The 26497-nt window shown below is 42.5% G+C and overlaps 1 protein-coding gene across 1 annotated transcript in view; it reads right to left on the bottom strand.

The window, feature by feature from the left end:
* The window catches only part of E23 (ABC transporter G family member E23), a 136095-nt gene that overhangs the window by 51646 nt on the left and 57952 nt on the right, over window positions 1-26497 (bottom strand). The window lies entirely within an intron of this gene.

Genomic DNA, 26497 nt, shown 5'->3' with positions numbered 1-26497 from the left:
TCCTCATTTTTGTAAGATAATTTCAAATCCAACTCTTGCTTTAGATTGCAAAACAATTAAAATATAGCTTATTCTTTAAACAAAGAATAAGCTAAATTTTATTTGCTTTGTACAAAATTCTGCTCTCTAAAGATAATCCGACTATGCAATGCAAATAATAAGAATGTAAAATGTAAATATATCTTCAATAATGACTCGATTTACCTGAGGTTAAAATAAAAGAAAATGCATATACATTATACGCCGTCTTCAGAAAAGGTACATCGTCAGAGAAGAGCGATACGATCGGCACACTTTACGCGCGTTGCGAGATATCGTCCCGCAAGAAAAACGATGCGCATAAGAATAGAGTTTCTCGAGTTACCTTTCCCAAAGGATGCAATCAATCGTTAATGAGCTCAGCTAGCCGGAAACCGCACCTGGTTAATCGCGGAATCGCGGATGTCACGCGTTTATCCGCTTCGTCGCGGTGGTTAATTGTGACCGCGGCGTATCGTAAAAAAAAAAGAAACTTGTACTTGAAGTTTCACCGTAACAATAAGTTGTAGACCGCGAGGAGCGGCACGGAGACGCGCGTAACAGTTCGCACGGATCTTTTTTCTTTATGTTTTTTTTTTGTTTATTACGCGGCGGCGAGAAAATCATCTGGACGCGTATTCAATGAGAGCACGAGAGAGAGAGAGAGAGAGAGAGAGATACATAAATTTTTCGTTGACGCGCAGTGCCCCGTTACTTAATTCATCGAATTTTACGATTTCCGCGTAAAATCGACATACGGGCAAAGCCTCACAGGGTATTTCGCAAAACGGATACATTCGAATCGGCGTTTCGATCTATCTCGTATCTCGTACGGCGTATTTACGGTGCGTCGTAATGCGCGCGCGCGCGCACGCACACGCGTGTATACAGGTATATGCAACGCATACGCGCGATTGCACGCGCTCTCTCGCGACGTACCTGCTGAATTTTCGCCGATGCGTGAAACGCGCTCCTCTTATCCGCGAGATGTATCTCTTCTCGCTCAACCCCCCCTTCTCCCCATTCGATTTGATCGTTCACTAGGTCAGAAACGCGCGGCGGAACTACGGCCGGGACGCGACTGCTAGACTCGCGGAGTGCTTTCGCATTACGAAAGTGACGGTTAATTATTACAACGCTAATGACGATCGCGAGTATTTATGTAAGCGGTCCTTTATACGAGCCCTCCCCCCTCTATCCTCTTCGACCTCCTCGTGCTGTAAACATGGCTCTTCTAAGGCCGTGATTAATCTCCTACAAAGACCGGCAGCAGGAAACCGCGCCTTCTTAATCGCGTATATATGTCCTATGTCCAACTATGCTCGTCTCTCTTCTCTCTCTCTCTCTCTCTCTCTCTCTCTCTCTCCTCTTTGCCCTCTCGTCGACGTACATCGCGTACTTCGTTGCGGAATATTCCCGGGAATCCACGACCGGCCACGACTGGAGCGGGCAAAAGAAGAGTGAAGTGGAGGGGAAGGGGTTAATGATTAATGGGCCGTGATTTAACGCGAGGGCGAACATTTCCAGATAATGTGGCGCGTTCAATAAAGGCTCCCTTGGACGGACAGACGGATGGACGAATGGCGCGCAAACCGATACGGCGAGAGAACGTACAAGTGTAATTAAAGAATCGCAAATCGCGAGGAGAGTTAACGTCGCGAGGAGCCGCGCAGCGGAAGCGTCTCGTCGCGAAACGATCTCTATACGATGATGCAATTAGACGCCGGATGTCTTACCGCCATATTGACGTGTGCAATATTGATTGATACGCTGAACGGTGTAATTACTTTTATATATTTACCGCAATATTATACCCTGCGGTACTTACCAAAGTCCGAACGAAACGTAGATCGATGCGCGAACGTAAAAGTAATCTTTACGTGAATACGGAGGGATTTTATTTAGGGAGCCCTTTCTCGGGCTTTGGATAATTTCGGGCCCCCGAAAGTCACGAAAACGAGACCGGAAAGAATTCGGATCCATTAGGATTCGCATCGGGATATACCGTTAGCGGCCGTTGCCGCCGATTTCCACGAAACGCATTACACTGGATCGTTATTTCGGCGCAACAACACGTACCGCGGAAACATGATCATAGAATATGGGACGATTTTACCGTCGTCACACTCCGGTAACCGGAGAGAGTAATGGAGGGCGATCTGTCAGACGCGAAACGACTGTTGGAGGAGTATACGATCGCTTATACCGTCCGGCTACCGCACAGGGTGACCATTGTCCGATCGCATACGTTACGTTAAGCCATCTCGACATACGGAAGCGTACACACGCGAATTCCTTTGAATCTGCGCACGCATATTCGCGTTTATTTTCACGCTGTCGTCGTTCCACGCGATTTCCACAGGGCTTCGCTGAAGACGCCGTGGAAGTTCGACCACCGCTCGCGCCGCCGCCCCGCGCCGGGTGTACCGTTTAATCTCGAATTATCACATCTATTTTTCCGCCGTACGAACGGGATGACTTTCGAAACCTATACGCTGCCGTTTTCCGTTGCAGCTGCGAACGGGGCTCTCCAATCGACGTGCAAATCGATAAATCATCCTCCGTCACAGAGGAAGTTTCGCGTGTTAAATTAAGTATTTTATTCTTTTGGTATATGTTTACTTTATCTAGATATTACGGCAGATATTACGTGTACTCGAGGAATCGCGCAAACACCGATTTAATCAAACGTACGAATGATCGAGAGACACGTGTAATGAAGGGAAGGAAACATATATTTGACGCGTCAGTTTACGCAATCGTGATTTCTCTCCTCCATCAGTCTGTATTTCGTTATACGTGACGTATCTCTTCGGTACAGGAAAATTATTTTTATCTATATTTTATTTCGTAATGGAATATACTGAGTAATAAATAATACGCTCTGACATATTACAGTTATACGAAAAAAAAATTCCATTCAAATACCGCACTTTCCCGTTTTGAACAATGAAAATCAGAGCACTGCATAATGGAATTCTACCTGTAACTTTTGTCGTACTAAATACATATTCATACATGCGCTAAAATACATTTTTCTGAATATGCAGAGGATATATGTTATCGAAAATGTAAATTAAGTAAAAGAAACGAACTCTTTGACGAGTTTGATGTTAACTTGGTCGAGGTAGCCTTTTCGAATTCTTTTAGAAATCGAGATCATTAGAAACGATCGGAAGCAGAAAGCGAAATGAGAAAGGAGCACAGATTCTTACAAATTTAATGCCGCCCGTTGATAATAAAGTCTGAAGAAGTAAAGTAATAGAATCGCTCGTTTGGCATTGGAAACCCGAAATTATCGTTCATTCAGTTCGACACAGAGAGAAAGAAAGAGAGAAAGAGAAAGAGATGGCGTAAAATTATAGCATAGATAATAATGTCTGAGTCAAAACGAGCACGCGTGGACTATATACGAGTCTCGTGCGTGCACGAGGAGGAAGTGCACAGTCGGGAGAATAGAGAGCCGAGTGCGAGAAGGGGAAGGAGAGGAGAGTCGCGCGGGAGAGGAAGAGAGGAGAAAGAGAGACGGAAGGACGAGAGGGAAAAAAAGAAGCGGACAACCGGTCACGCCTCGCCCGGCCAGGCCGGGCCTCGACAATCGCGACGTTTCCAGGGCGAAAAACCGACCCGGAACCCCAGGGCCGGTTCGACTGCAATCGTCGTCGGCGTTGGAGAGCCGCGGACATACTTACACGAGCCGGCGAACGAGCGAGCGAGCGAGCGAGCGGCAGCGGCAGGGCACGCGGAAGTGAATGGCTACGGTGCGCGCGGGCGATTTTTCGGCCCAGAAAACGTTCGGCGTGGGTGTCAGCCTGGATACCTCGTTCGAGGCACACGCCGCACGCCGCACGTGAACAGGCAAAGTCGCGTGTATGGTCGCCGAGTACGAGGCGCTCGCCCGAGTGAAACACGCCGGATTATCTCTACTCTGTTTGTCTCTCTCTCTCTCTTTCAAAAGTCACCGAGCGATTCTGCGGCGTGTTCGCATTCGGGAACATCATTTATCGAGATGGTAAACACCAGAATGGCCGATTAACCGTATAGCGTAGGGGCAGGATTTTATTCGAAAAGCGAAATAATTATTTTTCTCGACATGATTCTCGAGTCGTGCTTTCGAATTGGATGCTTGATACTTGAATCACAGTTGATTAAAACGGAAAGTATCTGGATTGAATAAAACTTCGAGGGGAATGAGTAAATAATGGAGAAATCTATAGCCTTCCGATAATTTTAAATGAATTTTATTTCTCGAGGTTCTCAACTCTCGAAACTTTGTCGGGAACATGGTTGAGGCTAAAACTTTAGATAATTGCCGTTCAAATTCAGTTTGGATATTTAAAAAATCGTTCCGAACTTTGACAAGAAATATTACCTTGTTCAGTTTTATTATCCATCGTATTATGCCTGCCAGAAAATAGTGAATATTGAATCTATTTAGATGAATTGCTTCGTGAATTGAATTACCTTCATCGATTTATCTCTCAAAAGAAGAGACTAGAAGAAGATAAATAGTTCTGTGCGAACTAATGACGTCAAAATTCCATTTCACCATAGTTGTCGGTAGTTCTTAAAGCTTCTACTTCAGAAAGTAACTGAAATTGCAAATTATCTGTATTACTAATACGCCATATTTGATCCGGCGTCTGATTAATCATTCATACATGACAAATCATTCTTTTCTATCGTAATTTTACCATCGATTTGCATCACGGAAAAAGATACTTGCATAAATCGAAGATACGATAATTGGAATAATCCATGCATACATTTGCCAGCGCAAACGAAAAAACGCTACTGAAAGACAAACGTTGCTCAAGATATTACACAAGCTCCAGCATATCTAATATACGTGCTGAAGCGAGTCGTATCGATCCTACCCCGAGAAAATCCGATAAACGACAGAATTGCTTAACATCACGTCTCGGAGTTGGCGAAGATCATATTAGTTTGTGAAGTTTGCAATTTGCTGCGATATCTGGACGGAATACGCGCGACATGTTCCATCGACCTTAAAACGTCCAATTGTGTCCACTTATTTACAGATTTTACCGCAAATCGACCCAATTATCGAAATTATCGATATACATATATACCTGCCGTTGTAACGTGACAAAGAACCGATGTCGGATCGGTCGTCCAACTTACGGGCTTAGACAAAGACGAGAGAAAAACGTTTGACCGATAACAGAATAGCAGTCCTCACGACGTGGTCGCGCAACAGTGGCACTGCTGGTTCAATTGTTAAGAGCAAAAAAGTGTCGCGAAATAAAATAGGTTTCCGACTCGGAAATGCAGTTTTGTGGTACATCGACGCGAACGAGTCCGTTCGTTCGCTCTGAGTGCCGATGCAGGAAAGTGGTAAAAACGAGAAAGTAGTAAAAGCCGCGGTGGAATGCGGGATGTTCATCTTTGAACACGCGGTTGCATGGTCGCATCCGCCCTAGCATTCAACCCTGAACGGACTAATGACGATACGCGATAACGGGATAACGCAATATAGGGATGTACAAATTTAGATAAAAATTTATCGATACTTTTTTCAATCTCGGAGAACATCACATACTACTCTAGATTTTTCTACGCGTACATTCCACACATCTCTCTTCGGTACTTATCGAATGGCCGAAGGAAGCAAAAGAAAAAAAAATGAAAAGAGCATGCTTGATAAAATTAAACTCCGTCTCGTTTGACGCACCGATCGCATGCTCCACGTTTCCGTTCCAGGGTTAAGCGACCTTCGAAAGGCAGCGGACGCTGAAACGCTGAAAGGATCGTTATAAATATCGCGATAAACTAGGTTGCGACGGATAGGCGCGACGAGAGATGACGATACGCCGCACGTTCCTCTCGTCTCACATACGGAACGGACGCGCGCCGTAATGCGCGTGCGGCTGCTTTCTTGTATATACGAATGTGAAAGAAGTAACGAGAAACGCGTGCGCCCGTCTTATCTGGGATACGACGATTTATGCGCCGCTGGGAAGATACGATCGTACATACGGGCTAATCAGGGATCAACGATAATCGCAGTCGGCGTGTGTGCGCATATAACTAATTTTGATATCCGCGAATGTGCGAGGCCGCCTACTTTCTAATTTCACAGCGAATCCGACACGACAAGGATGACAAGGAGCGCGCGCGCGTTATCGCGCGATGGATTCTAATGTCTCGCGGAAATGCGCGAGCCGCGCGCGCAGTTTTCTTTTCCGTCTATCTCAGAAAAGAGTTTCACTCTCGAAATATTACGCGCGATTAATCCCGCGAGAAGCGGTTGCGTAAACAAGCTTCGATCTAAAATCATTATATATTGAAAAGAAATATGAAATATTGATTCGAAATCTTTTGAATCGTAACGATAACATGAGCGACACAAGCTTTTTGTTTCCAATTCGCATTTTTATATAATTTTCATAATCTTTCGCTAATATATGTTATAAAAATATTCTCTGTTATTTTGTCATCGACGATACTGATACCGCAACACAGTGCGTTTGTTATCGAAACTAGATGTCAGATGATATGTATGAAACAATATGCAAAAATGTTACCTGCAAAAAGCACAGAATATCATGTGATTAAGTATAATATGAATATTATATTTCATATGTACATACATCTACGCCGCGTCAAAATAATTCTTTGTGTACTCATCTCTCCCTTCATTAAAAATAATTATCCATCATCAAAAGTGATGACTGATGATAATTGATTATCAAAATTAATTATCCCGCAAAATTGAAACATCCCCTGATTGCTGAAAGGAGATCATCGATATTTATTCGCGAATAACTCTATTTCTGGCATGGTGGAATTCTCTCTCTCACTTTCTCTCTTTCTCTCTAACGTAGCGCAACGATAGTAACGTGCTTCGGCACGCGATTGCACCCAAGTGCATTTCAGCGAGATTACGAGTGTATTGACCCCACCGTCATCGTCATCCCTCGTCACCCTTCTACCGCTTCTGCGGAACGTCGCTCCCTTTCTCGACCCGTCGTCTCTCTTTTTTCCTCTCGCCCCACCCTCCCGTTCTCGGAGGTCGCCCCCGTCGTCGGTGACGACGACGACGACGACGACGGCGGCGCCGGCGAGAATGACGACGCCGCACCGTCGCGTTGCCATCGACTATGACGACGACGGCACCGTGTACGTATCCCCCTCACTTCCTCTGTGCTCCGTGCTCCGTCTCCCCTTTTCCACGCTCCTCCATCGCGCGCCGACACCCGTTAAACGCAACGCGCACATACGCACAATCGTGGGCGACCACTAACTGGGGATGTTCATGAAACACGGTATCGTTAAGGACACTGAAATATTCGAGATACAAATAAATTTGCTCACGTAATAAAATGTCTAGAGAAACCCCTCTCTCCCTAGACACACACGTACACACACCCTGCACACTTCCAAGCACCACGCATTATACCCCACACCCCATACCTCACATATACACATGTGTCATATGCACTGGTGCATTGTACGTGAAGATGCAAATCGAGAGAGAAGGAGACTTATAATAGGTATCTGAGAAATTGTTCGTTTGATCAATTTGATTGATCTCAATGATTACGGACAAAGTGGAAAGATTTCACACGTCCTAATACACTTTCAATAATTTAAAGCAACTTAATATCTGTTTATTAAATAATTAACTTTTATAAAATAAATATCTATATTAAAAATATATAGAAATACAGAGTGATTCATTTGTTACAAGAAACTTGTCCGTCTTTTGTTGTTTCGTTTAAAAATCGCGAATAGTAATTAATAACGCAGTTCGTAATTCGAAACGTTTTTATAAATCAGGAGTAACAATATTGAATAATTCAAAAAAATTACACGCGTTTGAATATTGTACATATGAGAGAAAATTAGATTTATTTGCGATGCGATAAGAACAACGCGTTGCAACGCCGCGCCGCGCGAGCAATACTCTTTATAATAGATTATACTATTATATAGAAATAAACGGCTACCTTTTTACGAAAAGAAAAAGAAAACGCGTGCCCAGTTGTGGCTGGACAGCATTGTGACGTCCGCACGCGCGTGCACGCGTGCACGTGCACATACATTTGATGCGCACACCGGTGCGCGAGTAATTTATTTTCTTCTTCCTTTTGCAGCGCGATGCCGCATCACACACGTGTCTAGAATGTTACTTTCACTTCGCAGTGCGTGCGTCTCTCCGTGAGTCCGAGGATCGTTCAAAGGTGCAACGCGTTTTGCAACCGTGCGTTATGAATCCGCGTGTGTCTCCGACAGAATTATTGCTCGTTGCGGAAATCACGCGAATTCCAGTCTCGAGGAGACGCGACGTTGCGTTACGCATCCCTCGCGTGAAATGTGTACGTCAACGATCGGCGTCCGCGTCGTGAATTTAAGCGAATCTGACTTGTGTATAAAGCGAGTCGCGGGATGACATAAGCCCGACTCGCCTGAGCCGCCTGAGCGTGTCCGTTTTCCTCCAGATAAAGGTCGTCTTGATAAGATTTAATTAACGGTTCACAACTTCGTACCGCGAGAAGATATCAACGTGATATGAAATTTTGGTTAGTAATTATTTTCCTTCATGAAGAGTATCGATCAGCATAATTTAGAAAGAAGATGTTGCTCTATCTGTTTTGATATATTAAACACATAAAATTCAGTAAATTATTTGCGGATGATTTGTATCATCTATGAAAATGCAGTTACTAACATTTGTTTACAGCTTTTCTCTCTGACAAATAAGAATCAATTATCAAGATTCATATGTTTTCAGATAATTTTATCAGTTCAAAATTTCAAAAACATAATTTCTCTCTCTCTCTCTCTCTCTCTCTCTCTCTCTCTCTCTCTCTCTCTCTCTCTCTCTAATTTCATATCCCGAGTTTGTAAAGTTTTTAAAATTATATTATGATTGCGTCATGAAATCGAGGTTTTTTGACGTTCTACGATACTTAAATAATATTGTCGCAATATCAATAGCTACAGCATTTACTTTCATTTCTCCGATATCTGCTTATCGCTTATCGATATCTACTCGAAAATATCTCGATTCAAGTTTCAAGAAAATTTCAAGCCAGGATTCTCTCCGTTTTCCTAACATTCGTCGATTTGTTTCGCCAACAACAGCTAATTCATTTGCGAGACAAGTCTGTACAGATTTCTCTCTTCGCGCTGGTCGCCAGAAGATCATAAATATGTTTGCTCTACGAATAAATTATCCGTTGTCGAGTCGGACGGGGTACGAGGTAGCGTTTGGCGCGGTTAACTTAGCTAGTAAACGGGGCGTGAGAGGGTTAACTCAGAGAAGAAGAAGAAAAAGAAGCAAGAGAGAAAAAGAGAGAGAGAGAGAGAGAGAGAGCGCAAAAGGAGCGTTGACACGGCCGCAAGGTAGAAACAATTGTCGGAGGCGTTACCCGCAGACACGGCCGCGCTAACGCAGAGCTTTTATTACTTGCTTTCGGGCACGCTTAGAGAACTCGCGTACAGTCTGCCAGAGTTTGCGAGAGACGGAGAGAGAAAGCAGGAATATAAAGCGCTTTATGACTCCGTCTGCGTGTTGCGCGAACTCGTGAGGCCTTTAGCCCCTGCCGCGTCACGTCGCGTCGCGTCGCGTCGCGTCGGCCAGAACCTCGACGACGGAGTCCTTGCGCCTTTGCCTGACATTGAGAGCAAAATACGCTTGATATCCATCTATTTATCGTAGAGTCTCAAGCCCATAAACACGATTCGACGGAGGAGGATGCTATAAAACAGTCCACTCGTGGAAAAAAACCGCGCGACAAGAGATACGCGCTGCTTTCGTTTGGTACCAAGTGCGCAATGCAACGTATTAAGAAGAGCGAAAAAATAGAATAGAAAATATACTTACACTATTTTATCGAGTGGATTTTATTCAGATAGGTTTGTTTATTACCTACTAAGATACCCAAGGATTATGCAAATTTTGAAGATTTTAAGATAAAGAGCACACACATATGCTCGTACCTTTGGATAGGAATTTAATCCCAGCGATTTATTTAGCATCGGATGCAATTCGATGTATCGTTTGTGGAAATAAGAGTAGACTTTAGTTTTTTATTGAATGCAGGATAACTGGGACATCCAGCATATTAAGATTGATTCTATTTCGTGGCATTATCAATATTCGCGTCGCATATAAGTTATGGCAGATATATTATCCGAAGATTCAACCGCAATTCGTTCTTTCGATTTTCGCGGGTCTTCTCCGTTTGCTACTTCCATATCCGTCCTGCACTTCTTAGTCAAAGATAGAGGAGGCTGTTGCCCTCGGGCACTCAGCATGCGTACACGAGGGTGCCTAGCCTCCCTCCCCTTTTCTCGTTCGGTACAGCTATATGCAACTCGTTTCCTCTCTCTTCGTTTGGTGCTAAAATACAGAGGCGAGTTACTTCATAAAAACGCGATTCATTGAAAAAATTGATGAGTACCGTCGATCGGTCTGACTAATTTGCAGTTTTGCTACTTATCACAAGAGAAGGACATCTTTTATATCTTCTAAACGTACAATTTTGATCATTTTCATGTTTTTTTAAATCGCTCATCATTTTGTGTATTTTACAATAACATTATTAACAGATTAACATGAAATTCCACAATGTTTCATTGTCTTATAATATGTTTCAATTGTATTTTCTGAAAAACTTGTTTTCGATATTCAATTTTGAAGATTTTAAAATAATATCCGTTTTACGAATTTGACACAGAAAAATTAAAGTTGACCCAATTTGTATTATATTGATGAAATAATATACACATAGAATAGAGAAGTGTGTTACTTATAAATAAGCATATTGTATCGATCAAATAATAATAAAAATTATATTTATAGACATAAAAAAAAAGTAAAGCTTTTCACGAAATATCTAAAAATTACCTAATTTCATAAAAAGTTAGGAACTTAAAATAAAAGTAGGTCATCCACGGTTACTACAACAAGCTATTTTCTCGCTCCGCTGTATATTCTTATAAACTTCTCTTCATCCTACTTTTTCAGCTAAAATAGTACGTGATGAAAAGTAGATTTAAATAAATAAATAAATAACCAATAACAGAACAAAATGGAGGAACATATAACCGTAAACTTATCACGTGGAACTAGTATTTGATGAACACAAAGATACTATAAGTGTCGGAAATAATCTCTGGAAAAAACCGAAAGTCTGGTGGGATTCCAAGAAACGGTCGTTAAAATCTGGCGTAAGATCGTCTCATTCTGACGCCAGCGAGCATGACAAGAGATATCCACTTTTCAACCGGATCCAACGCCAAAACAATCACGTGCGATTCGCTTATCGCGACTACACGCGGCCGGGCCGCTCTCCACCCGCCGCGCCGTCGCGTCGTAAGCGTCGTATTTACGACGGGGCGCCGGCCGTCGTACCCGCGGCATTCGTATGTTCGTTTGTCCCCCTCCGCGACGCGGAACGACAACCGATAAAGATCGTATGACTCACGGAATAATAGGCCGTACGAGACGCGATACCTATCGGCTTTTAATTACAGCGCGCTTTTATCGGCGCGTCGGATTAAGAGACGCGGCATCGCGACGCTGCCTCGCGTTGCGTGACTAATGACTTATTAAAACGCGAGTTACCAGCCAGTCGACGATTCGACGATCGGGTCGTTGACATCGATCTCTATCGCGCCTCTCTCTCTCTCTCTCTCTCTCTCTCTCTCTCTCTCTCTCTCTCTCTCTCTCTCTCTCTCTCTCTCTCTCTCTCTCTCCCCCTCTTCGGGTGACTTCTCGCGGTCGATAAAGTGAACAAAAAACGACTCGGTACCGAATCTCCGATGCGCGCGCTGAATATTTATGACGGCACGAATCCGTTCACGCGAATCATATCAGCACACCTGCAAGCGTGCATACCGAAGACAAGCCAGTCTTTACCTTTCGTCACGCTGCTGGATATCGTTCGTTTCGATTGTCTTTTTGGGCGCAAGTGATGCATCGAATATCCTTGAATATCGTCCGAGGAAAATTAGCGAAATGCGGGATTCTCGCATAAATCAAGTATAAGCTTCGTGTATGCGTCTGTTAAAGTTGATTTCGTAATCATATATTTATGCAGGCGTGAAATTATGATTATATTCATTGTTTCGCGTTTTTATTGCGCGACGCGACGGTGTAACGAGACTAACGAGTACCCAGTGACGCCGAAAATATACGTTCGACGCCGTGCTTACGTAGGATAAACACGGGAGGAGACGCGTGACTATGTCGTTTCGGAATGCGTAAAGAATGACGGCCGCATAGATGTTTCGGAATAGCGTTAACGGTGGATTGGACGAAAGATACAGTGCAAAAAGGAAAGAGAGAGAAAGAGAAAGAAAGAGAAACAGAGGGGTTCTCGCGGGAGGTATAGGAGATCAAAACGCGCCGATGGCAACGACCTCCCATTAGGTCGCGGCCTTGACATCCTTATGAGAAAACTTCTTGGTGCGACACACAAGCGAATCCGCTGACGATCTTCCTAGGGAATGGTACACGTATGTTGTACCATCGATACGTAATCTGCGGACTCATTCGCGAGTTCATCGAACCCGCGACGCGTCGATCGCACCGCGAGACGCGCAACCGCTGAAACCGAAGATCCCCCGTCATCTTACACCCGGCGAAGCTTAAAGAGGTGCGTGTGTCGTCGTCGTTGGTGGTTGTTAACACGCGATGCCGCGCCGCGCACCGGTTACCAACGGCTGCGATATCGACGGGCCGTATTGTGATGTGACACACATTAAATGAATCATATTTATAAAAAATCATATATATGCATATATGAGAATACACGAAATTAATATATACGTATAATAAGATACATATGTTAGAAAAAGAGGGGGAAATGAGAGAAGATTAAACGATCATGAGACTTCTGTGCTTATTTACACAATCGAATAGATAATCTTTAAGGTTTTCGTAAAAGTTAATCGGAATCCACAAGGCAGCCGGTATATGTTGAGTGACGTTTCTTTTGCATTTCGTTAACCTTTATGCGGCTCTTTTACCGGGACAACACAAAAGCGAAGGTGAACGAACTGCCGAAAGAGGTCCACGCACGAGATCGAACGAAATGCAGTTGGCCAAGAGAGAATTCTGCTAAAGATTCCTGAACCAGCTCTCTCGTACTACGGGTCTTACAGACGCGCTTTCGTATTCTCAGAAGCTAACTCAATAACAGGATGTATTATATATGGACGAATATCGTGAAATATTAACCTGCTGTACTAGTAATAAGCGTTAGAAAGTTTCGAAATCATCAACACGCACTGTGGAAACGATATATCATCGATTTAATTAACTTATAAATGAAAATCACGTGAATGTTGAAACTGAAGATTACTTCTCTGAGCATCAAACGTATGAGATTATAATTATTATTTACTTATCAAAACACTATTGATACAAAGTCAAGTATACCGAGGTGCCTTTTAACTCCGTTCCGTTTCTTGCGTTGTATTATGCAAATCCCACGTTGCACGTTTCAATATATACGCGCCTATAAATCTATTGCTAATTGTAAAAATTTTTATTTCAACGTGATAGATAGCGCAAAAAATTAAATCCATCGGCCGTGAAATGAAATACGGCGCGATTTAAAATAATCTGCAGCGCGAGCGTATTAATTTCTTGAATATTCGTATTTATAGCTGCGAGATTTAGGACTGTCTGGATTTTCATTATACATCTCGGGGGAGCGCACTGCCGGTTTTATCGTTTCACTCCGGGTTCCGTTAGATCGATTTATAGCGCATAATGTTCGCTCGGCAGCACGTATCGAGTTTCTTATAATACGATCGACATCTTACTGATTTACGAAGCAGAACGAGATACGCACGAGTCGACGCAATAATTGTTGCTGATAATAAATATTTCCGATACAAGGATATGTATAGCAATTAACGTTCAAAATGCTTCAGATGTAACGTAGCGGAATATCGCGTTTATCATTTATCAGTTTGAATAAAAATATTATTTTTCTCGCACTTGGACGAAAAAGATATTTTATGATCTAATAATTTATTAATTATATATTTGTAATCGATACGCTTTATTTCATGCAACCTATCCAAATATTTAGAAGTCAAAAGGAAATATCGCGCAAACAACTCTCGATATTCGTATTCAAATTTTCTGAAAAATCACGGTCGGTAAGAGCAACATCTCACAATTCTTGTAACAGACAAATCATTGAAATTGTTTGATAGATATCAAATTGAATACGTCGGGATTCCGTTCTCAAGCAGAATCCTCGACGGAGCAGTCCTACCTTCAGCCGATGTTCGCGTGAAAGGAATGTTTGGCGTCGTCGGACGAATCGAATTTCGGTTAATTTTACGCTAGATTGTCGCCGTCATTACCTGAAATCATACAAAACAAGTGTAGAATTAACACAGCTGTCCAAACCTCTTAGAGCGGATCGTATGCGTACGCATATATGTAATATGCGTATATGTATGTACATGGTATACGATTCTAGTAACGCACATGAGAGATACTTATTTACGGGTGCAATAAACCGGCTTCTCGGGGAGAGATCGGCCCCAGCGGTTTAGATAAACATCAAGCGCGAGCCTATTCCGAACATAAATCGACGACAGAACGGTCACGCGTTCGACACAAATTATCCTGTTCGCGGCGCACGTGTGATAGCCTGCCAATGCGCGGAAAGAGACGAGGTAATACTTGGTTTTCCAATCCTGAGGCGAATTTGCACGCTTCTTGCCGGTCGTAGGCGGATTAAGGTTACCATACGAGAGAGAGAGAGAGAGAGAGAGAGAGAGAGAGAGAGAGAGAACACATTTTTATATATCGTTTTATTTTATTATTACGTACGTATTATATACCGAGGTATGCGGCCATACTTGAATATACTTAAAAAAGAAACGTGTGGAAACTTTTAGAATCAAGTACGTGCGTTGCATATAATAAAAATTAATGATACAATTATATAAAATTAACGATAAAAATTATATAAGAGTATGTGTGTGTTCCCTCCTTTCTGCATATTAAAAGATAATTGTTGCGAAATGCGCACATTTAGCTTTCCTTTTAGCATTTTTGTCGGATGCTGCTTACTGCATGGAAAAAGGGGACTTAATTTTAATGGAGAATAAAATTGGATACCGAGCCCACGGTCTTCTGGGTCTCGAAAACATCACACGGGAAGAGATCCGGTAATCTTAATCTGACATAATTGTCAGAAGTGAGGCGTGTGAACTCGCGTTTGCACGATGCGCAGATCTGACGGCGATGATAACATCAATAGCCCGCGGAGTAACTCAACCGAGCGTGATCGGGAAACCGGTCGTCCGTAATAATTCGAAGTTCGATGATCGAAGCGAGGCTTAACCCTCGATTGGATAAGGAACGCGTCCGACAAACGCTGTTATCGATGTCTCTATCGCATAACCTGATTACGAGCAACGACAAAGGATGAAATCAAATTTATCGTTCCCCGCTTTAGTTCGGTTGTTAGACATTGAACGAACCAGAATTATAGCTCCGGTTTGTACAAGGATTAATTAATTGTCGCACAGTATATAATCATGTATACTATATGTGGCTGCTGATATGATATACAGTTAACGATTAGTCCGACCGAGATTTATTGTATTGTACAATACGTAGATCTTACTGTATGCAATACTCTATACGTATAACGCAATACACACATATTGATTGGATTTATTATTAATAAAGTAAACTAGTTAAAAATGATGTAAGATCTTTCGTTAAATATTTTATTGACCTCGACAAAGATAATTTTAATATTCTATGTATTGTCTATGTGTATAATATTCAATTTCGATTGAAACAACTTGATCTGGCACAAATCAATAATTTATGCGACATATTTTATATTCTTAGATATTGAAATTATAACGAAGACATTTTTAGTTTTACATATGGTGATATGGAATAAGTCAAAAATTCATAAAATTTTGTGGAATTTAATTTATAAGTCTCTTAAACGACGTAGTTTAATTTGAGAATTAATAATGATAAAAAATGTGCTCCTTCTGTAAAAGGTATATCATTATTGAAAGAGTATTTAATAATAAAGTTAATCAAAAACTCACATAAAATTTTATGAAATTTAATTTATAAGTCTCTTAAACGACGTAATTTAATTCGGAAAGTTATATAATGATAAAAAATGTATTCCTACGTCTCGCAGAAAGAATAAAAAAGTTGCGCGTGTGGATAGAAAAAAGTAATTTTTACTTCTCCAATAAATGCTTGCTAAATGAGATAAAAATTGAGAATTAATGAAGTTTTAATGAGAGATATCAGATGTTACGATATCATATGTATATAATATACCTACGTAATTAGATTGTATCGAAAAGAGAAAAGTTTTAACGAATGTCTTTTTACTTCGTGTATACTTCGTGTCACAGATTGCACGGATAAAAATTAATTCGAGAACGCGACAAATTAGTCGCTCGAAAAGTTATCAGAAGTTAAAGATAACTACGAGTGAGCTAGACTCCCTTTCTCTCCTCGAGGTCTTACGTTTCTCATGATTGGCGAGCACGGAGATGCGGTCCGCGCGTTACGATACGTGATACGAGAATCGCATTACGCCCGCTCTAACATGCGCGCTATAACTCGCTAACGATCGCGACTGAACAAGTGTTCGCCGCGGTCGTATGGCTAAATCACGAGGTGCCCGTCGCGTAAGGTTCGCGCGCGCAAGCCTTTATCGCAAAGACGCGCTCGAATCCTCCTCTCATCGTCGCCGGCGCCGGAGGCTGATGTGCACGCTGTCTCGATTTACGCGCGAGCAAACATATCCGCGATATAATTGCCCCGGCGCAAAAGCGGCGACGAACGAACGCGTGACCAACCGGCTGCGAACTGTTTTATCGTAAGACTCCCGCCGGTGCTTCATTTACGATGATAAAAAGTATGTTCTCCTTCGGCGCATCCGGCGTCTTCTACCCCCCCCCCTTTCATTGCGTTACGCTCAGTCAAAGGGTCGACTAAAATTAGACTCGACGATGATAATTATGATAAATAGTAGGTAAATGTAACAAGATTTTTTCCATCAGCGTATATCATCGTACAAGCGAAAAAAAAGCAAGAACTCAATTCATTAAGAATAAATTTAAATAAATCTTGAGAACAAAAATGGCTATTAGTTTATGGTTAAAAAATATCGCATGTCGGATTGCAACTTTCTCAAAGGAAAGATAACTTTCTGCCGGGAAGCTGTGTGAGTGAGAGTTTCGATTATTTCCCGATAAGGTCCACCGTTCATTCATCGCTCTTTTTCGCACCGATCTGCCGGGATGCGATAGCAAGCAAGCGCAGATGAATGCCGGCCGTTGCGATTCGGAGCGATGCGCGCGCGGCCAGTTACGACTCGATCGCACCGCACGAATACCAAGGACGTGCGTTAGCCGCAGCACTGCCCCACATTTTAACCGGCCGATGCACATCCGACCCTCTCTCGCAACGCTTAACGAGCCGGCCCGTCCGAAGGAGCGCACAGAGGCGCGCAGCTTCAATCGCGACCCGTTGCTCATCGTTCACGCATCGCCCCGAGGAGGGGGTCGGTTGCGTGCCGCACTTTTTCGAGATTAAAGCCGAACTCGAATTCGCGAGCACACGCAGTGCAGGCTTTAAAGGTATACGCCTACGAAAATCCCGTTTTTACATTCCGTCTCGGAGATCGTTTTCCTAATGTATTTACGGAACGAGCACACCGGGACGATTTGTCTTTCTGATGGAAGTTTTAAACGAAGCTTCTTGAGAGGTTTGAGAATCTAAGAAGATTTAAGGAAAGATCTCTGAGAACGAGAAAACATAGAAATTCGATCGTTTAATGTGCCACGAAATTTGAGGACAAAGTAAGAGCGGCAAAGATATACATTCAACATTACGAATCTAAAGATATTTAAATAAAAAAAATCTTTTATTTTAATTTTTAAGCAATTATTAAGATTCTCACGATTTTCTTGCAATACTTGTTTGCTGGCGTGCAAATTGGAAGTCGTATTTTTATTAAAATTAAACAAACAGACATTAAGATCGACAATAATTCTAATAATGATTAGTTCTCGTCGAGATGTTGGTAAAAAAAATAAAGGTAATAATCGTGACGATGACAGCGCACTTTGAAACGCTTTATGATGCTCGCTATCTTTTATGACCGGTCGTGTTCGTGCTGTTACGGTAACAGAAATATAGCTCGGGCGAATCCTGCATCCGTTTAAGGGCGCCGTAAATAATTCCCATCGTCTGAATTCGCTATGATTTATGGATAATTTGGTTCTCTCACGTCGGCACGCCGACCGCGCCGGCATGTGCCCGATTCGCTCCACCGCGAATTGTAGAAGGAGACCCCCGGAGGCGCGGTCGATATTTAAGTATCGTCAATCCAAAAGTATCGACAGTGCTCTGCCTTCACAAATTCAAGCACTCCCATCTCGCGCTGATGCTACATCGACGTTTCTTTAATAAGTTTTCATCGGGTCAGATTAGATTAGATTTCAGTCACCTCTCTTTCGGGCATTCGATAATATCGTCAATATCGAAACGCGTTGTACTAACGGTAAATATTGATCGTTCGCGAGAGGTGGAAACGCCCGTTCCTCAGAAATTACCAAGGTAAACGCTCTTCCTGCGCGCCGTGGAAAACAGACGGAAAAATACTATTATTGTTATCGCGAGAAAAGAGTTCTCCCGTTTAAAGCGTCAGTTCGTTATCTAAACGTACGACGCGGCAAGAAAATTCGTGTCGGTACATCTAGAAATTGCATTCGACAGGAATAGATAACGCGTCGGGTTAAAGCGCGCTCTTATCTGTGCTAACGCGAGTGCGTCTCGCCTTTTCGCGAAGGCCGATAAACGTAGGAGAAACTCTATACGGCGTGAGTGCGTTGAGCAACTTTCTAGAAACACACGGTGCGAGCAAACGACGAAAACGTTTTCACGATCGTTAAATATCGTAGCGCGCAAATGCGGCATAAATTTAACTAAAATTACTTGCAAAACTATTAATTGTATTTGTAATTCATTACATAATATGGCAACACTAAGACAGATGCTTTGAGTAATCCCTGAAGGGATATCCGAGAAATATTTTAACTCCGATTATAAGAAGCATCTCTTTATTGATATTTTTTGAAATAATCTATCGATAATATCACACACGTAAATTTTAAAATTATTATGAAATAAAAGAGGAATTATAAAATTCTGCTGGTTTTGTCACAGTTATGACAAAATTATGTAAATAAATTTATTCGTGCGAAATTACGTTTAATAATCTGTGTTTTGTGTGCGTAAGTATTCTTCATAATGAGAAAAACAATCATAATAAAAGAAATGTTTAATCGTTTAATGAGTCGAGAAAAAAATATTCTACCATCGCTGTGTGCGAGATTCGTTGCACAAACGACAGCTGAGCTGTATGTACAAGATGCCGGTTCAATGATTTCGAATCATCGTTAATATAGCTCGTAATTATCATCGCGTCGCGTTAAGATATACCCACGTTCCAATTCGATAGATTCAATACAGCGAAACAACGCGTTACGCAACACATGCTCACAAACGCAAACATTGCAAACGGAAAAATTGATGCGACGTGTGATACACGCACGATTCTCGGTGCTGGGCAAACTGTCGAGGCAAAACGTCACGCGATGGGACGTGTTCCTATTTGAGCAAATCCCCGGAAACGTTCCACGAAAGAATGTTTGACCCGCATTGCGCTTTGTATTTGATCGCCATCAACTAACAATGTGGAATTCGCGATGGTAAACATTGAGAAAAATAATGCATCTCTGACAGATATACCGCTTAAAAAGTATATAAAGAAGGTTTGGATCGTGATAAGAATTTATCAAAAAGGGATATTAAAAGGCTGCAAAAATAATAGCCTCTGACTTTTCTTAATTCAAGTATTGTTCGAGAGATTCGCATAAAGTTAATCGAAACTCTATCAATATTGAATAACAATCTTTAACGGAAAAACTCCAACGAGGGAGATCTAACAAAAAAAAAACAATAATTTTAGATCAGTCGAGAGGCGAGGTGCAACGAAATTATTAAAATCTACGTATTCTACGTGGTTTACAGGAGAATGTGGATTACCGTGGTTCATGCGTGAACGTTGATCGCCGATGCGCGTTCTAAGTTCTATCTCGCGCGTGTATTTATGCAGGCGATCACGAAGAAGACGGTAGGTAGGTATGCGTGTCCCCGTCCATTGGAAGCCAGATAAATAGATAGCGCTGTAGGAGAGATCGTATCTCGACGGAGTTCAGAGACCCCGTTGGTTGGACTTCTTGCGCCACTGGTCCATATAATACATTTACAAGTGATAAGCTGGCATGCGGACGACACGTCTCGCGTTATATCACCCGCCAATGATCGCTTAAGTATAATACGAGGCGACGGCACGTTTTCTCTCGCCGCGCTGCGCCGCGCCGCGCCGCGCCACGCCGGATCGGCCGAAAATGAATGAAGATAGCGCGCGACTGCTTAGATTTCGAGCACACACGGGGCGTCTAACGTCCGCGAGATATCATCCGCGGTGTAAAAACCTCGACTTTATTTTCTCTCCGTTCCCCATCGGGAGATGGAAGGCATCTCGAGACGAGATAAACCCGGCTCGATGGTAAACCAGCTCGAGAGCTTGACGAGCGGTTAATCCCAGGGGGACGGAGAAAGGATTGCAAAAACATTCATTTGCATGTTCTATTAATTTCCTCGCTGTATAGCTTCACTTCGCTACTGCGCGTAAGGATAACTTACGCCGATTGTAAATATCGTATTAACTGTGCGATACACGCTACACGCGTGTATCTTATAAAATCATCATGTTATAAAAACGTGACCAATTTCTCTGCCTATCCGTCTTTGTAAAATAAGAGGTATTATGTTTTTCTAGAAAAATTGGACTAAGACGTTGACGTCATATTCAATTCTCGTACGAGCTATTAAGCTTCGGTGGGTGTCGATAAATCTGCAAGATTCGAGAGAGAGAAAAACAGAGAAGAAGAGAGGAAAGGAGAGAGGGAGAGAGAGAGAGAGAGAGAAAGAGATTTCCGGAGTAGGCGTTGTGCATCGTGTCGCGTGCATCGTACTCGAATGATAGGATCAATCGTTGCGTATTCTATTGAGACGTATGTGTTGATGGTAGCGCGAAGAATGGACGTCGATTATTGAAGGCAACGAACACTATCGTCTATTACGAAAACGTTTCCAGGTCACTCGTGTGACTCTCGTCCGTTTCTTGTTCTTCTCCAAACCAAACTAAACTTGTACATTCTTTCTTCCGTATGCAGTTACGATACTTACAAGTATCCAAATTTTTTCCGTTAACGACTTTTTAGTATATATGAGCGATAATTACAATAGAAACATAATTAGAAATCAACAGAATATTCAAGCGATTCGCGTTAGAGATCTTGTTTTACAGCATTTAAATTAAGTTTTAGCATTATCAATCTATACTTGACGTTAAAAAGACAAGTCAAATTACAAAACTATGTAACCTCCTCTTATATTCAATCCTCTATCAAAGTTATCCTAATCAACTTTTAATCTCATTATGGAGCTGTAGAAGAAATAAATAAAATGCTGTTTGAAGCAAATAAAATTGATAATTGTAGCGATTGGCATTTCCGTTCTTTATCGTAAATTGTAGCAATTTGTTGGACTTAAAAAAAAAATAACTATATGTGTATCAAATATGTGTGTGTGTGTGTGTGTGTGTGTGTGTGTGTGTGTTCTTTAAAAAATAAATAATAAATAAAAATGTGAAACAAAAAGTGATAAAACGATAATATTGAAATATATGCGATATTATTCGCGATAGAAAAAAATGCTTGTCATCTGACAGATTGAAATGATATATTACACGTTATTTAAGCAAAAAGTTAATGGACAACGACGTATCAGAATTTGTCGAGGCACAAACCCCAGTAGATAAATCTAGTAGATAAATAAAATTGGCGAAACACGCTGCTAGTATAGTGTATCCGCGGTGGAATACCATCTCGTCTTTCGTCGAGCAAAATGGTAAAATGAGTACACCTGTACGTGTGATAAAAGGTTCTCATGTTTTCTGCAAAAACCGATCGATTCTCGGACAGCACTTCGACCGAGACGCCAAAATCCAATAGCCGCCAACAAATTCACCGCTCCGGCGATCTCCTCTCGAATAAGTTTCGCATTGTGGACCGTGCGCGATCGGCCGCGCGGTGTTCCTACGATACGGCGCACGTGTATTGTGCCCACACCAGCGGCGCGCATGCACACACGTTCGCGAATGAACTCGGGAGGGGCTGTGTGTGCGTGCGCGCAATTTAATCGGGGAGATCAGGTAGATCAGCTGGCGGAGGCAGGGAGTCTGGGGTGGATGTTAGGTTGGTCGGTCGCGTTGCTGCGGGTATCGACCCCGGGTTTACCGACCTTTCTCAGCCACCATCGCCGGCGACCCGCCGCCCTCTTCCGATCCTTCCACATCCCTTCGACCGGGAGGTCGATCCTCCTCCCTCCGTCGGCCGCCTCTATCCGACGCGAACCCTCCCTGCCGTGTGCCTTCGCTCCCTCTTCCACTCTGTTTCTGTCTCCGTTTCTCTCTTTGCCCCTCGCACTCTCCGCCTCGTTCCCTTTCTCTCTCCTTTCTCTCTGCCACCCCGCGTTAGCAGCAGCAGTAGCACCAGCAGCAGCAGCAGCAGTAGCAGCAGCTCTCAACGCCACCAGCTGTCCTCAACCCCGCCCGCAACCCCAAATTGCTCGCGCGTGTCAAATCGCGGTGCATCACGGGTCACTTTGCAGGTTGCAGATCGATTCGTGGCGACAGAATTCGATTGTTTCAGCCGTCGAGCTGTGTGATCTTTGAACCAGAAGCTTCGTCCGTTCGTTGAATTTTCAAAATAATTTATATTAAAGGAATACAGATTTAACTAGTGTATTAAAAAGTACATGGGAAAATCACCCTTTTTATTTCTATGCGGTAAAAGAATTGTCAATTGTCATGTAGTTTGGTATCGTAATGTTGGCAATAAATTATTTAGCGAGCAAAGTTAAAGGGAAGATAATTGATTCTCCCTCTTGCTCATTAAAAGTAATAATTCACGAGAAATATATATTTAGGCAATCTCTAAAATTGGATCTTATTCATTCATATACAAAGAAAGTTACATTTATACAAGAATTAGACTTGCCTGACTTTATAATTTGCTGTTATGAAACTTTTTCCTATTTCACGACTTATCAAAGATTGGATCAGATTTACGTTGGAAACAGATGGATTATAATCAGATTGATTATAACCGTAATTCACGCTCCCGACCATCTATATATCTATCGACAGACGATCTCCGGACGCAATGTATGAGAAACGTTAAATCATATTAAGTGATCTCCCCATTGAATATCACGTTCAAGATTCCAGTTATAATTCAATGACCTAATGAATTCGCACCGGATACCGGAACTTTAACGTTTACCATCTCTTGAAGCGTTGGCGCAGCGGACGACGCTCTTTGCGGCGCCTCGAGTATAAGCGCGGGTTATTACGACGGGAAGTGCAATCACTGAGGGAAGCACGAATGTGTGCGGCGTCCATTATCCCTCGAGCCCCGGGTGCTATATCGAGATGCAATCGAGCGCATTGATTCGCCCGGTGCAGACGCACCGAACGAGCCGCTCCAACTCTCCGGCTCGTGTGTGTCAATCGATTCGCGCACATCCGATGCGCTCGGGTCCGCAAATTACTGCTCGATCGTACGTGTTTACCGACACGTCACGATTGAAAATCGAGCGCGGTAGCCCCATCACGAGGCGTAAAGACGGAATCTTTCCGTTTAGTATAATCCTATTCACAATCGATTGTTCGTATACCGCGTCGAGATTTCCTCCCCGCGGATTTTCTCGACGGAAACTTAATTACGTAACGCGTGTCGCGACGATATTGCCATTATCTCTTTCACGACCCACCGTTTTAATACTTATAAATATTACCGCGATCTTTTCGCGGGATTCTCGCGTCAATCTCTTTCGAGTGGTCATCCAGCGTTTTATATATGTTGTTTCGCTCGTACGACTACAGTCGATATGGATTGTTTTCCCCTCTCTTTTAGAACCACTCGTTCTTGCATTGTTCACGAGACGACCGTCGCGTCGTGTTCGAACGTTAATGGCCTGGTCTGGGTGCTTGCGCGATACGCAAAAGTGGATTTTTTGCGGGAGGGGGTAGCATGTTCTTTTCATTTACCGAATTTGCATCTTTTAAGTTAGCGCGCGCAATCAAGTTTTATGACTTGCACGTAGGACGGTCAGAGAAACGAGCGAAGCGACGCCGACGTGGCGAAAATGTCGTGCATACGTGCCGAAAGACGCGAGAAGCAAAACGTATAGTCATAATTGAATGCGGAAATTGCACGTTTTTCATTCCAGACACTTTTTAACTTGATAGTGCCAATTAGCGTTATGCTATACGTAGTTGATTGTTCACAATAAAATGTACCCAATCAGAAGCGATAAATAAGTGCATTTTGCATATCCTGATATATATATATATATATATATAAATTCGTATTTGTTGTCCAATAAGATCTGTGTTCAAGATTAAAAGTCACTTAAGCAAAATGCAAAATAAAATACAAATATTAAATACAATGTATGAAGTACAAAATAATCAAGAGGCTTTTTTCTAAATGTAGCTACAATATTAATTTCTTGCGCACGAAAATATGGACTTGAAATATTAAACTGAACCCTAAAAGTTGCGAATGAATTAAAATCTTGTTAAGAAATGGGCTGATTAGATAATTCGTACTCACATGTAAATTAATCGTCTTATCGTAATGTTCAGAGTAGGCGCTTATTTTTTCTTGCTCGCCTTAATGATATCGGCGCTAATACGTTATTTCCTTCTACGACGAGGTAAGAATTCCCGGAGGAAAATTAAGTTGAAAGCGCAAGCAACGTTGCACCATTAATTTTCCTGACATTGTGGAAATTATTAACCCGAACCGCTTATTTTCCACTCTTGCCCATCGACGTACATGCCTGGCTGCCTGCACCGTTTAGCATGTAAATATATGTAAATATAAAACGCGCGCGCATACGTTTTAAAGAAGAACTGGGTTGCCGTGCGCGCATACTTGTATTTCTCACCGTTACGTAATTTTGTTCATTACACCACAATTGAGTAAAACGTGAGCTACGTTGAGATGCAACGATCTTGAACATTTAACACGTAAGTGACACATAAGTGAGACGCACTTAATACGCGCATGTTTAATATTTACCAAGAGACAAGTTCGAGAGGTACCGAAAATTACAGGAAGAACAGTCAATCAGACACGTGAAACTTATATCATTCAATAAGGGTGAAATATGTTTGATGATATTATTTTTTTTAGCTCATATTAGTATTAAACAATTGCGCTGTTCTTTTTTATATATTTTCAATCATCGAGAATAGACCGTTTCAATCGAATATTATCGTGGTGCGTTTAATATTTCATGTGCTTATCCAATTCTGTCCGGATAATTAGATGGACAAAATTATCAATAAGTCGCGTTTAACGAAGGCAAAAAGCCAGACGAATTTCTCTTCGTGTATTTGTCTTGCAACGTGCGTCAATTTCAGAGAAACTTTGTAAGAACATCTCGACAGACACGGGCGGGCTTTTGTCAGAAGGCGGACGACCTACCGACAGAAGTAACGGACATCCACGAGCGCGTTTTTAGGGCGCGCGTGAGAACCGACGCCCAAAAAACGATTCACGGTCCCCTAATAACACGTCCGCGACCGCGCGGCATTACCGGCAAATACGGTAATTTACCGAAAGTAGCCTTACCGGATGGCCACAACAATGTGGTTAGCCGAGCAAAAAGTCGGCCGCTCGCTCGACGCCGCCGAAACGATCTCCACCTCGCCGATTGACTGCAATGCAGCGGGCTCTCCGCAGCCGCAGCAGTCAATCGTCGTTGCAGCGTGGCTTTTGACGGGCGATACTTAACCGGACCGCACCCCGAAATTTATTCCCTTCGCTATATACGCTCGCGGCTCCGCCATATTATTTAAAAAGTACGGCGACGCGCGTACACGATATTCCCCGTATTATTATTCCCGAGAGAGTTACATCGAGAAATCGCGCCGCGGTCGTTACGCCAGCGGGTTTAACTGCGGTCAGCGGCCATCGAGACGGATCATCCGCACGACGGATCGCTTTAAAATTCATTATATGTCGCTCTGTCAAATAATTACGGAGATCGTGCATATTCGATAATTGACAAATGGACACGTTCGCGCTTCTAAATCCATCCCGAGTATGTTTTTGGATGCTTCGCGAAACGTCCATCAGAGATTAGATATATTTCTACGTGTTTCACGGATTTGATAAAGCTAACTTTCAATCACGTTCGAAGCTACTTCATTGTGAACCATTACATTGTCATTGTGCACACAAAAAAAAAGTGGTCTGTACCAAAGACCAGACC

The sequence above is a fragment of the Temnothorax americanus genome, unplaced genomic scaffold (assembly GCF_048541705.1).
Source record: "Temnothorax americanus isolate GAGA-0224 unplaced genomic scaffold, ASM4854170v1 Scaffold3, whole genome shotgun sequence".
NCBI lineage: Eukaryota > Metazoa > Arthropoda > Insecta > Hymenoptera > Formicidae > Temnothorax > Temnothorax americanus.
Note: the sequence above shows the minus strand (reverse complement) of the source record. Positions and strands in the feature narration are given on the sequence as shown.